Raw genomic sequence first — 12,057 nt, 5'->3', positions numbered from 1 at the left:
CCCTAGGGCCCCTTTCAGTCACCTCTTACGACAAGACAAGGAATAACATAGATGTATTCTACTGCTCCCACCCACAGGAGGCATATGTTTGCAAAGAATGATTCTTAATGAGTACCTGTCGAAAGATTCTGAAAGTATATGAGCCATGATTTGAGAAGGATTGAATTTATTTGTACACCCTCTTTTTTTAAATACATCGAGTTGAGCCTCTATGGACTGCCTGGTAACAACCAAATTCATTTCAGTGTCTAGGTCTTGTTCTTGTTCCGGCTTTGACTTCCTGCCAGTATCTTCTGAGCCCAGCGACGAGTGCCTGTTTATGCTCTTCAGACAAAGGTCCTTTTCCGTCTTCTGGAAGTTATTGCCTTTTGGAAACATTTATAGTTGTTCACCAATCTTCTGAATGTGTTCCTGTCATGAATTTCTTGGTTTGAAATACCAATCTGCCTCAGATCGTTTTCGCATTCCTGGAACCATCTCGGCCTTGTTGCCTTATATTGAATAAAATTCCATGTTCTTTTTATTAGTCGATCATCAGTCATCCTCAAGAGATGACCATAAAATAATAGCCGTCTCTTCTTAATTGACGCTGTGAGAGGTTCTGTCTTGCTGTACAAATCCTCATTTGGTCTCATTCGCTACTGTACATCAACCCACATATTACCTAGGATTTTTCTTAATATCCTGCGCTCTCTTTTCTCCAGCCGGTCAGCTTGGCCTTTACTACTTAAAGTCAAAGTTTCAGACGCATATAATCCTTCAGGTTTTACAACTGTGTTATAGTGTTGGAACTTGGCCCCTATACTCTTAGAATTTTTATTATAGACATTCTTTGTCATTTGGTATGCCTGGTCTAACTTCCTCATCCTGACATTAATTGCTTCCTCTTCTAATCCATTCTGCTGGACGACTTCACCAAGATATCTGAAATTCTTCACACGACCGATTTTTCCAAGATTATTGATCATCCATTCAGGTCCATCACAGATGTCCGTCATATATTTTGCCTTCGGAATAGAAATCTGCAGTCCTACCTTTTCAGCACTGATCTTCCTTTGTTTCTTCTTGGTCTAACAACTTCTTCCACTCTCGAATGACTTTTTCCAAAACACAGTTGAAGAGGAGTGGGATAGTCCATCTCCCTGTCTGACACCCGTTCTGATTGTAAACGGTTCTGAGATCTCACCCATAAATTTTACTTTCGACACTGTGTTGGTTAGAGTTTGTTTGATCAAATTGCTTGATGTATCGTCCACTCCAAACTCTTCCAAAATATTCATTAATGACTCGTGTTCAGTGGAGTCATATGCTTTCTGAAAGTCAACAAAAACAACCACGGAGCTGTGTCCCCCTGTCTTCTTGTACCTGATGATGCTCTTCAGGTTAAATATCAGTTCTGGGCACGAATGGCTTTTTCTGAAGCCAGCCTGATATTCCCCAATCTGTTGGTCAAGGTGACCTATTCTGTTCTGAACTGCTTTGGAGAAAATCTTATATGGAACAGATACTAATGAGATGCCCCTATAGTTGTTGACATTCTTTGTATCACCTTTCGTGTGCATAGGGTGGATTAGTGCCGACAGCCATTCAGTTGGTATCATCCCAATTCTCCAGATATCTTCAAAAAGCTTGACTAGTACATCTAGAGTTTCATCATTTGCCAGCTTCAGTAGTCCTGCCACTATCGAATCAATCAATCAATCAATCAATCAATCAATCAATCAATCAATCAATCCTGAACTGCATTTAGGGCAGTCGCCCAGGTGGCAGATTCCCTACCTGTTGTTTTCCTAGCCTTTTCCTAAATGATTTCAAAGAAATTGGAAATTTATCGAACATCTCCCTTGGTAAGTTATTCCTATCCCTGACTCCCCTTCCTATAAATGAATATTTGCCCCAGTTTGTCCACTTGAATTCCAACTTTATCTTCATATTGTGATCTTTCCTACTTTTAAAGACACCACTCAAACTTATTAGTCTACTAATGTTATTCCACGCCATCTCTCCACTGACAGTTCGGAACATACCACTTAGTCTAGCGGTTCGTCTCCTTTCTCTCAATCTTCCCAGCCTAAACTTCGCAAAATTTTTGTAACGCTACCCTTTTTTTCGAAAATCACCCAGAACAAATAGAGCTGCTTTTCTTTGGATATTTTCCAATTCCTGAATCAAGTAATCCTGGTGAGGGTGCCATACACCGGAACCATACTCTAGTTGGGATCTTACCAGAGACTTATATGAGCTCTCCTTTACATCCTTACTACAACCCCTAAATGCCCTCATATCCATGTGCAGAGATATGAACAATCCCATTTATATAATTATCCGAATGAAGATCTTTCCTTATATTAATACCTAGGTACTTTACAATGATTCCCATAAGGAACTTTTACCCCATAAACGCAGTAATTAAAACTGAGAGAACTTTTCCTATTTGTGAAACTCACAACCTGACTTTTAACCCCGTTTATCAACATAACATTGCCTGCTGTCCATCTCACAACATTGTTAGGTCACGTTGCAGTTGCAGTTGCTCACAATCTTGTAACTTATTTATTACTCTATAGAGAATAACATCATCCGCAAAAAGCCTTACCTCTGATTCCACTTCTTTACTCATATCATTTATATATATAAGAAAACATAAAGGTCCGATAATACTGCCTTGAGGAATTCCCCTCTTAATTATTACAGGGTCACCTACTCTAATTATCTGAGATCTATTTTCTAGAAATATAGCAACCCATTCAGTCACTCTTTTGTCTAGTCCAATTGCACTCATTTTTGCCAGTAGTCTCCCATGATCCACCCTATCAAATGCTTTAGACAGGTCAATCACGATACAGTCCATTTGACCTCCTAAATCCAAGATATCTGCTATATCTTACTGGAATCCTACAAGTTGAGCTTCAGTGGAATAACCTTTCCTAAAACCGAACTGCCTTCTATCGAACCAGTTATTAATTTCACAAACACGTCTAATATAATCAGAAAGAATGCCTTCCCAAAGCTTACATACAATGCGTGTCAAACTTACTGTGTAATTTTCAGCTTTATGTCTATCACCCTTTCCTTTATACACAGGGGTTACTATATCAACTCTCCATTCATATGGTATAGCTCCTCCGACCAAAAAATAATCAAATAAGTACTTCAGATATGGTACTATATCCCAACCCATTGTCTTTAGTATATCCCCAGAAATCTTATCAATTCCAGCCACTTTTCTAGTTTTCAACTTTTGTATCTTATTGTAAATGTCATTGTTATCATATGTAAATTTTAATACTTCTTTAGCCTTAGTCTCCTCCTCTATCTGGACATTATCCTTGAAACCAACAATCTTTACATACTGCTGACTGAATACTTCTGCCTTTTGAAGATCCTCACATACACACTCCCCTTGTTCATTAATTATTCCTGGAATGTCCTTCTTGGAACCTGTTTCTGCCTTAAAATACCTATACATACCCTTCCATTTTCAATAACATTTGTATTACTGCAATTATGCTTGCCATCATGTTATCCTTAGCTGCCTTCTTTGCTAGATGCAATTTTCTAGTAAGTTCATTCAATTTCTCCTTACTTCCACAGCCATTTCTATATTTGTTTCCAGTCTTCACCAGTTGCCTTATTATTCTTTAAGCTGTTTATAATCTGTTTAATCTCCTCTTTACAAGGAGGGGTTGAGGTGGGTAGTTTGTGTATCGGGTCGCACACAGGGAATCTTTCTTTTGGTTCATCACAATTAAGAAGGTTTTCAAAGTACCGAGATATGATCGTATAGTTTTCTTTGTTGGTCAAGCCCAGCTTTCCATTTTCGTCTCTAAAACAAAGGCTGGGGGCTTGGTACCCTCTCAAATTAGTCTTGAATGTTTGATAGAAGTCCCTGGAATTGATTTTCCGGAAATCCTGATCGATCTGTTCTAATTGCTGTTTCTCATATAGTCGCTTGGCTCTTCGGAAAGTTCTGGCTGCTTCTTTTCGAGCTTCACGGAACACATCAAAATCTTCAGATCTTCGGGTCGAGTTCCACTTTTTCCAGGCATTTGTTCTTTGGGTCAGCACTTCATCACAGACCTCATTCCACCACCTATGCTTTCTCCTCTTAGCTGTTAGGATTGCAGTATTAGCTGCTTGTTGGATCTTGGAGGCGATGTTCGTCCATTCATGAGATTCAAATGTCAGTTGCTGGTGGTATTGTTCTAAGACATTTTGATTGATTTTTAACTTCCCAAGATCGTATTTATAAATTCTGTTTCCTGGTTTCAGGACCTTATTGAGAGGAATGAGGTTAATTTTGATCTTGGAGAGGTAATGATCTGAATCAAACTGGGCACCTCTCTGCACTTTAACATTCATTATTTCCTTAATCGCTCTCCTTGATATTGCTACATGATCAATCTGTTTCTCTCCACACACATTGCCTGGTGATCGCCAAGTTTTTTGTTAGCTTGGCTTGTGTTTGTAGAATGTTGACATTATCTGAAGATTGAAGGTACGACACAGATTGACAAGTCTTATACCATTTCTATTAGTCATTTTGTGAGTAGAATAGTTTCTAATTGTTGATCTGAACTGTGGATCTATCCCCAGCTGAGCGTTAAAGTCGTCTAATAAGATCTTAATATTCTTAGATGGTATTTTCTCCAATTGTTCTTCAAGAAGGTCCCAAAACTGTTCGACTTTCTCAGGATTACGTCTGTTGTCCTCATTGATCGGTGCATGCACATTGATCAGTGTGTATCCTTTGTTACCGCAGCTGAGAGTTAGAATGGAAAGTCTCTCAGAGGGGTTGAATAAGTCCACGATTGAACTGACAACCTTCTTATGAACAACAAAAGCTGTGCCAAGTAAAAGCATGTTCTTTCCTATTTTCATAGCCCTTTTGCCTTTATAAATCCTATACCCCTCAATGTCCATTATGTCTTCATCTAAGTATTTTGTTTCTTGGATTGCTAAAATGGTTATGTTGTGTTTGTCCATCATAATCATCAATTCTTTGTGTTTTCCCACTTTCAGTAGTGGATTGACATTTAGCGTCCCAAAGTAGTATTTCTGTTTTGTCTTGAATTTTGTACGTGTAGTAATGTCCTCATAGCATCTTGGTTGAGGCTACCCAGAATCCACAGGCCTGATTGCGCTCTTAGGAGCGGTAGATTCCCTCAACAAGGTACTACCTGGGGTAGTGTCCTTTTTGTGATGACATTCCATGATGCTTGGTTGTTCAAACCAGTATGGGTTGGAAAACTCCTTCCCGGTAGTAGAACCAAGATTGTAAGCCCTGGAGCTCAATAATAGGCCGCTCCTCTGGAGTCAGACGCCTTTCACAGCCGCTTCACTGAAGAACAGACGCTGCTAAATGAAGATTGTTCATCCGCTTTATCCGCCGTTGGGACTTTGTTGTCGTCTTCCGCCTTCCAAACCGTTGACTATCTTCACCGTAACCCCGGTAGGGACCCTCACAAGATACTACCAGCCGGGCAAGCTGGACCAAGGTTTTTTAAAGAGATGTTACTCTTCTATCACTCCCCACTTTGTTCTGGCTTGTGACAGACAGAGCCTGGCTTCCCACACATTGGGCCCAGGATGGCAGGGTTACACCCTCTTTTACTTCACTCTTTTTTTTAGTATTCTAAAAGTCTATAGATGCAGTCTTGTTACTTCTGTTTCTGAGTATGAGATTATATTGTTCTCAGCTTCCTTTATGTTCTCTATGAACTTCTCATTTTTCTGTTTCTCTCTACTGGTGATAATCTCTTTTTTTCCTTTATCCAGTTAAGAAAAAATGTACATATCCCTTTTGTTAGCGATCACATTTTGGATTTCTTCTTTCCATATTATTAAACACTTTTTACTTTGCCATTTCTTCACACCTACACTTTCAACGGCAACCTGTTTTAAAATACAGTGGAAGCCCGGTTAAATGCAGTCTGATTTACAACAGATTCAGATTGAATGTGATACAAAGTATGTCTCCAAAAAAATCATCAATTTTTTTTAAATGCAGTAACAATCTGCATTATGTCTGTAACTGTTATTAATACTGACTCTGAGCTAAATGGAACTTGAAGGGATGACTGGGTAGAATTTCAGGAACTGCATGCCAGTCTATTCACAGAAATAATGAGACGTCAACAATTGGCCGAGCCTTTGGATATGCAGGGGAAAGTTCCATCCCCTTCAAGAACTTAAACTTGTTTGCCTGGACCCGTGCTTACAAGTGACCATGTTGGTTTATATCATTTGTCAGACAATCACCCAGCTAAGTTTTGAGTATGTTGCAGGTGTTGTGATGTCAGAAAAAAAGAAAAGCTCGTACTTTGTGAACAATAAATCGAACATAATCAATCGTGTGAAGAATGGAATGTTGAATGTGTGTATTTTAAGTACAACATCTTTCATAAAATTGTGTATTGTTGTAGCCTACTATTTTTTCCCAATATTCTGTCACCTTATAGTTAATTTTCCATTTACCACGGTTAACCTATAATGCAGGGTAAGCATGTCTCACGACAACTGCATTAAATCAAACTTCTACTTTAGTTGTAATATTAGACCCTTCTTATTTGACATTATCACTTAAAGGTAGGTACTGACTCAGTTTATAACGTCTCTGCTGGTACAAACATTTTTATGCTGGAGTCTCTTACTTTATAAAATTATTCCCCTCTCTAAGGAGTTCAGTTTCTTTTTCCTGTACTATCTTGGCCTCATACAGATTGGTACAACTATTTAGAACCCCAAAAGACTCTTGTATCCAAGACTAATTCTGCCAACTTTCCATTACAAATGGTGTAATCAATAATTTATTGACTTTTGATTTCTAGCTGACTATGTGTACTTGTGAATGTTTTTTGTGCTGAAAAATTGTATTCATAATTATTAATGTTGGTTCTATTATTAATTTTTACATTTTCTACACTGGCATTAAAGTTTCGTAATAACCATACCATATCTGTTGCAAGGTTGGATAAGGAGATCAGCAGAAGTGTACAAGTGGGAAATATGTTCTACCAGAATGAAAGAAACTTGGTGTGGAACAGAGAAGTTCCTATGAAATGTTAAGGGATGATGTACAGGATGTACTATACCCCTATATTATTGGACGTTGACAGCAAGAGATGACAGTAAAATACAGGCTAGTGGGATGAAGTTCCTGAGGAGTATGGTACGGAAGACAAGGAGAGATAGAGTAAGAATTGTTGAGGTCAGAAAAGAAATAGTGGTAGAAAAACTGAGTGATAGGATGGAGAAGAATAAATTGAGATGGTTTGAACATGTTATGAGGATAGATGAGGGAAGGATACCAAAACAAGTGTTGGAGGTCAAGATAGAGGGAAAGAGGGCCAGAAGGAAGCCCAGAACAAGATGGATAGGTTCTGTCAATAACAAGTATTAGAAAAGGAAGACTGGACTCGAATACAATTACTGAAGAGTAGTGGTGGAAGGAGAGGCAAAGGTGGAGAAGTACCATCAACACCCTAACCTGGCAGGAGCTGGACAAGGGGAAATGAAAATGATAATGATCTGTTTTGTTGATTTTGTTGATTCTCTTCTGCAAGTCACTGTAGAATTCATAATTGTGATCAGGTTTGCTTTCACTTGGGGTATAAATAAATAAGCATGACTCCTTTCTGTACACCAGATTAAAACTGCAGGTAAAATTAAGAGTATATTTTGACCTGAAGTTTTTATTTTGTTTCAGAAATGACTGCTATAGGAATGTCTTTCTTTGAGAGGAAGTTGTCTAGCTGATCATCCTTGTTTGTAATACCATGGATATTCCATGAAGCACACTTAATAATAATAATAATAATAATAATAATAATAATAATAATAATAATAATAATAATAATAATAATAATAATAATAATAATCTTTCTGTTCCATTCAGTTTCATTTCTAGCACCATGGTTGTCATCATTATAATCCATATGGCTATTCCTTTTGCAAGACTTGAAAGCAGGCAAATTAATGTTCTTCTGACGGTTAGTTAACCTGAAGGATGTCAGATGATCGGGTTGCCATCTCTCAGCCCATGATCTAGCTGTAGTACAGCATTTCCTCCATACTAGATGGAATGGTTATACTGCCATGATTCAGTCTCTGATGGATTTGTATTTCATTTTCTACACTAAGGCTTCATCAAACCTCCTATGGGAAAACTCCTCTGCCCGTAGCATTGTTTCACACTTAGTTTGACAGGCTTAGTATTGGTAGCCTGACCCTGGGCCAGACAGTACTGTCACATATTGTAGCAGCACGCACCTAACCTGACTGACTACATTATATGAAGTGTGTTTTTTTAGTAATGCACCATGTTCGTATATTCTCAGAGCATGCAATGGCTTCCTTCATCAGTTGACATGTCACATGCAATATTGGAGACATTCTCATAGTGTGGCCAACTTCTAGTTAATGTTTAAAATACTCACGACAATAGATCAGCCTGCTGACTGAGAGATACTGTCCGTGATTCATTTCTTGAATGCATAAAACATTAAACCAGCTGACGCTCATCGGCAAGTGTGTGAGAAGTATGATGAAAATGCAATGACGAGTGGAATGATGAGGAAATGTGTTTGAGTGTTTGATGAGTTCATTCCTAACTTAGCCTTTATCTCCTCATTCAGAGTACCCCCTGCCATTGTTCCCACCTGTTTGTACCATCAATCATTCTCACACTTTCATATCTGTTACTTATAACTTATGAATAAGATATTCTGAGTCCACCCAGCTTTCGCTTCCGTAAAGCAAAGTTGGTCTGAAAACAGACCGATGCAAAGATAGTTTCGTCTGAGAGCTGACTTCCTTCTTACAGAATACTGTTGATCACAACTGCGAGCTCACTGCATTAGCTTTACGACACCTTAATTCAATCTCACTTACTACATTACCATCCTGGGAGAACACACGTCCTAAATACTTGAAATTATCTACCTGTTCCAGCTTTGTTTCACCAATCTAACATTCATTTCGCTTGGATTTCTTACCTACTGACATCAGTTTAGTCTTTGAAAGGCTAATTTTCATATCATACTCACTGCACCTATTTTCAAGTTCCAAGATATTAGACTGCAGGCTTTCGGCACAATTTTGGCCATTAAGACCAAGTCGTCAGCATAGGCCAGACTTCTTACTACATTTCCACCTAACTGAATCCCTCCCTACCACTTTATACCTTTCAACAGATGATCCACGTATTCTACGAACAACAAAGGTGAAAGATTACAGCCTTGTCTAACCCCTGTAAGTACCCTGAACCTAGAACTCATTCTACCATCAATTCTCACTACAGCTCAATTGTCAACATAAGCGCTTTTGATTGATTTTTAATTTTAATTCTAATTTAATTTAACTTAATTTTAACTTTCAAATATTAATCATTTTGATAATACCAGTCCTTGGATCAAGAACTTTTTATTATATTTCAGTAATAGTATCAATGAGTGGAGTAGCCGTGACCGTGGGCGCCCATATGGCAGTTTCTAGAGCTGGGCCCAGACCTGGGGGTACTTAGTAATTTTAATATTTCGGAAGATAAATGGCGATTTGTATTCTGCGTTAGAATAACCTACGGTATCCCCTGCCTGTTGGTGGTGGACGGTACTACAGCTTTTACGTAATACTGACTTTTAATTCAGTTTCTTGAAAGGAACACACGTGACTACACTAGATTTTTGCCTTTCTCTGAGAGCTAGAGGGGGGCCGCGGCCCCACCTTGCCCCCATGTATGGGCGCCCTTGGCCGTGACATGCTACGGCTATGGAGCCAAGCTCTGCATTCGGGAGGCGACTGGGTTTGAACCCCACAGTCAGCTGTCCTGAGAATGGTTTACTGTGGTTTCCCCTTTTTCACTCCCACGCAACTGTCGGGACAGTTCCAATACATAAGTCACAGCCTATTTGTTCTACTTCTTTACCCAGTTTCATTCACCATCATTCATTTCGTCTTCATTATCTTCTCAGCTGAGGTTGGCATCAAGAAAGGCATCCCATACAAGCGTGCTGTAAAATATCATCTCACCCCATCCCTTGACCCTGTATTCTGCCATGGGGACTAAGGAGTCAATATGCATTCATTTTATTATAATTATATATATTATATTATCAGTAAAGATTTATCAGTAAAAGTGCTTCTTCCTTTAAAAAAACCTAGCCCAGAAGGTTCGCCTGGTCATCAAAACTCGGCAATGAAAAGGTCAATGTGTCTGCGTATTTCTTTCTAGTATCTGTTACTTTCTTAGTGTGTAGCCAAATACTAAGTCTTTTATTGTATAATCATGCCATACGTCTGTTTAATTGTAATACATGTTTAATTTTTTACTTATTTATTACTCTGTACAGAAAAACATCACCTGCAAAATGTGTTATCTCTGATTCCACTTCTGTACACATATCATTGATATATATAAGAAAACATAAAAGTCCAATAATACTGCCTTGGTGGAAGTTTATTGTATAGTAGTGAATCAAAATCTCAAGAAACTACTATTACCTCAGTTACGTTGGTAAACTACCTTTACTTCTCTGTTGAAATGTACTCAGAGAACATCAAAAACTTACTATACTGTAGCTATTTTCTTTTATTTTGTTGTCTACCCCCTACTATATCTCCCAGAACCACGGTACTTTTGTTATCTATAAAAAATGCCCCATCGTCGCCATAAGACCTATCTGTGTCGGTGCGACGTAAAGCCCCTAGCAAAAGAAAATGCCCCCAATGACCGCTACTCTTTACATCCATTTCTTCTCAGTCCCCAACAAGCTTGTTTCTGCTCCCCAGCTGCATCAGGATGGCAGGTATCTAGACAGATCTTCAGCCTTGATGAAAGAAGTGTACAATAAAAAAAGCTCGATAAATACAGGCAAAGGACACAGAAGCATAAGTGGTACAAGATCAGGAGCATAGGACAAATACAAAAGGAAAAAAAAAAAGGATCTCAAGTATTGGGAAAGAACAAACAAGGGTCAAACCAAGTCATGTTTGCTCTTGTCTCAATCAATATCTACTCAATGCAAAAATATCAAGTGAATACTATACATTTGTCTGTTAACCCTTTATGAAGGAACAACTCTTATCTCTAGGGCTCGGAAGTTGAGGAAATGTCCTTTTATTTCTCGAGTGTCCGAAGACGAAGCCCAACATAATATTTGTTCATTCTTGTTCATTGTAGGCCAGAAAATTGTGGGTCCTGGCTTATAGGTCCTTTTGTAGCCTTTTTTAGGTCTAGTAGCTTTTTCTTGCAACTTCACCTTCTTTCGACTACACTTGTACTTAAGTTCATTAACTATTGTGGTTTGATTTTTATAATGGTCCATATTGACTACAATCTCTACTCCAATAAATATACTTTTGATAATTAAAAGTCGGCCTTGTCAATTCTTAGAGTTGTTTCATTAATTCGTTTTTACCACCTCATACACCATACACATGTTTTGAGGACCTTATCTTAAATCTCTCTATATATAAAGTAACTTGTTCTGACTGACTGACTAACTGAATGACTCATCATCGCCGAGCCAAAACTACTAGACATAAAGAAATGAAATTTTAAGGACACATGTATATTACAATGTAGGTGCTCGCTAAGGGAGGATTTTTGGATATTCCGTCGCTAAGGGGTGAAAAGGGGGGTGAATTTTTGAAATGAGTGTATCTATATCTCAAAACCTTAAAAGTTTACATATCTAAAAATTGGTATTTAGATTCTCTTCTAAAAATAAAGAAACACGTATTTTTTTGTTTACAGAAAATCTCAGTAGGAGGGGTGAAAAAGGGTGGAGAACGGGTTGAATGCATTTAATGTGGATACTTATATCACAGAAACTGAAGACGTTACAGACCTGAAAATTTGTATTTAGGATCTCCGTTAAAAGTAAAGGAACACGTATTTTTTGTTTTTGCAAAATCCAATTAATGGGAGGGGGGTGAAAAGGGGAGTGAATTTTTAAAATGAATGTATCTATATCTCCAAACTATAAATGTTTACAGATATAAAAATTGGTATTTAGAATCTCCTTTAAAAATAAAGAAACACGTATTTTTGTTTTT

General features: G+C 38.1%; 1 protein-coding gene across 1 annotated transcript in view; it reads right to left on the bottom strand.

The window, feature by feature from the left end:
* The window catches only part of LOC136874290 (sperm microtubule inner protein 8), a 43,869-nt gene that overhangs the window by 1,042 nt on the left and 30,770 nt on the right, over positions 1-12,057 (bottom strand). The window lies entirely within an intron of this gene.

The sequence above is a fragment of the Anabrus simplex genome, chromosome 5 (genome assembly GCF_040414725.1).
Source record: "Anabrus simplex isolate iqAnaSimp1 chromosome 5, ASM4041472v1, whole genome shotgun sequence".
Taxonomy (NCBI): domain Eukaryota; kingdom Metazoa; phylum Arthropoda; class Insecta; order Orthoptera; family Tettigoniidae; genus Anabrus; species Anabrus simplex.
Note: the sequence above shows the minus strand (reverse complement) of the source record. Positions and strands in the feature narration are given on the sequence as shown.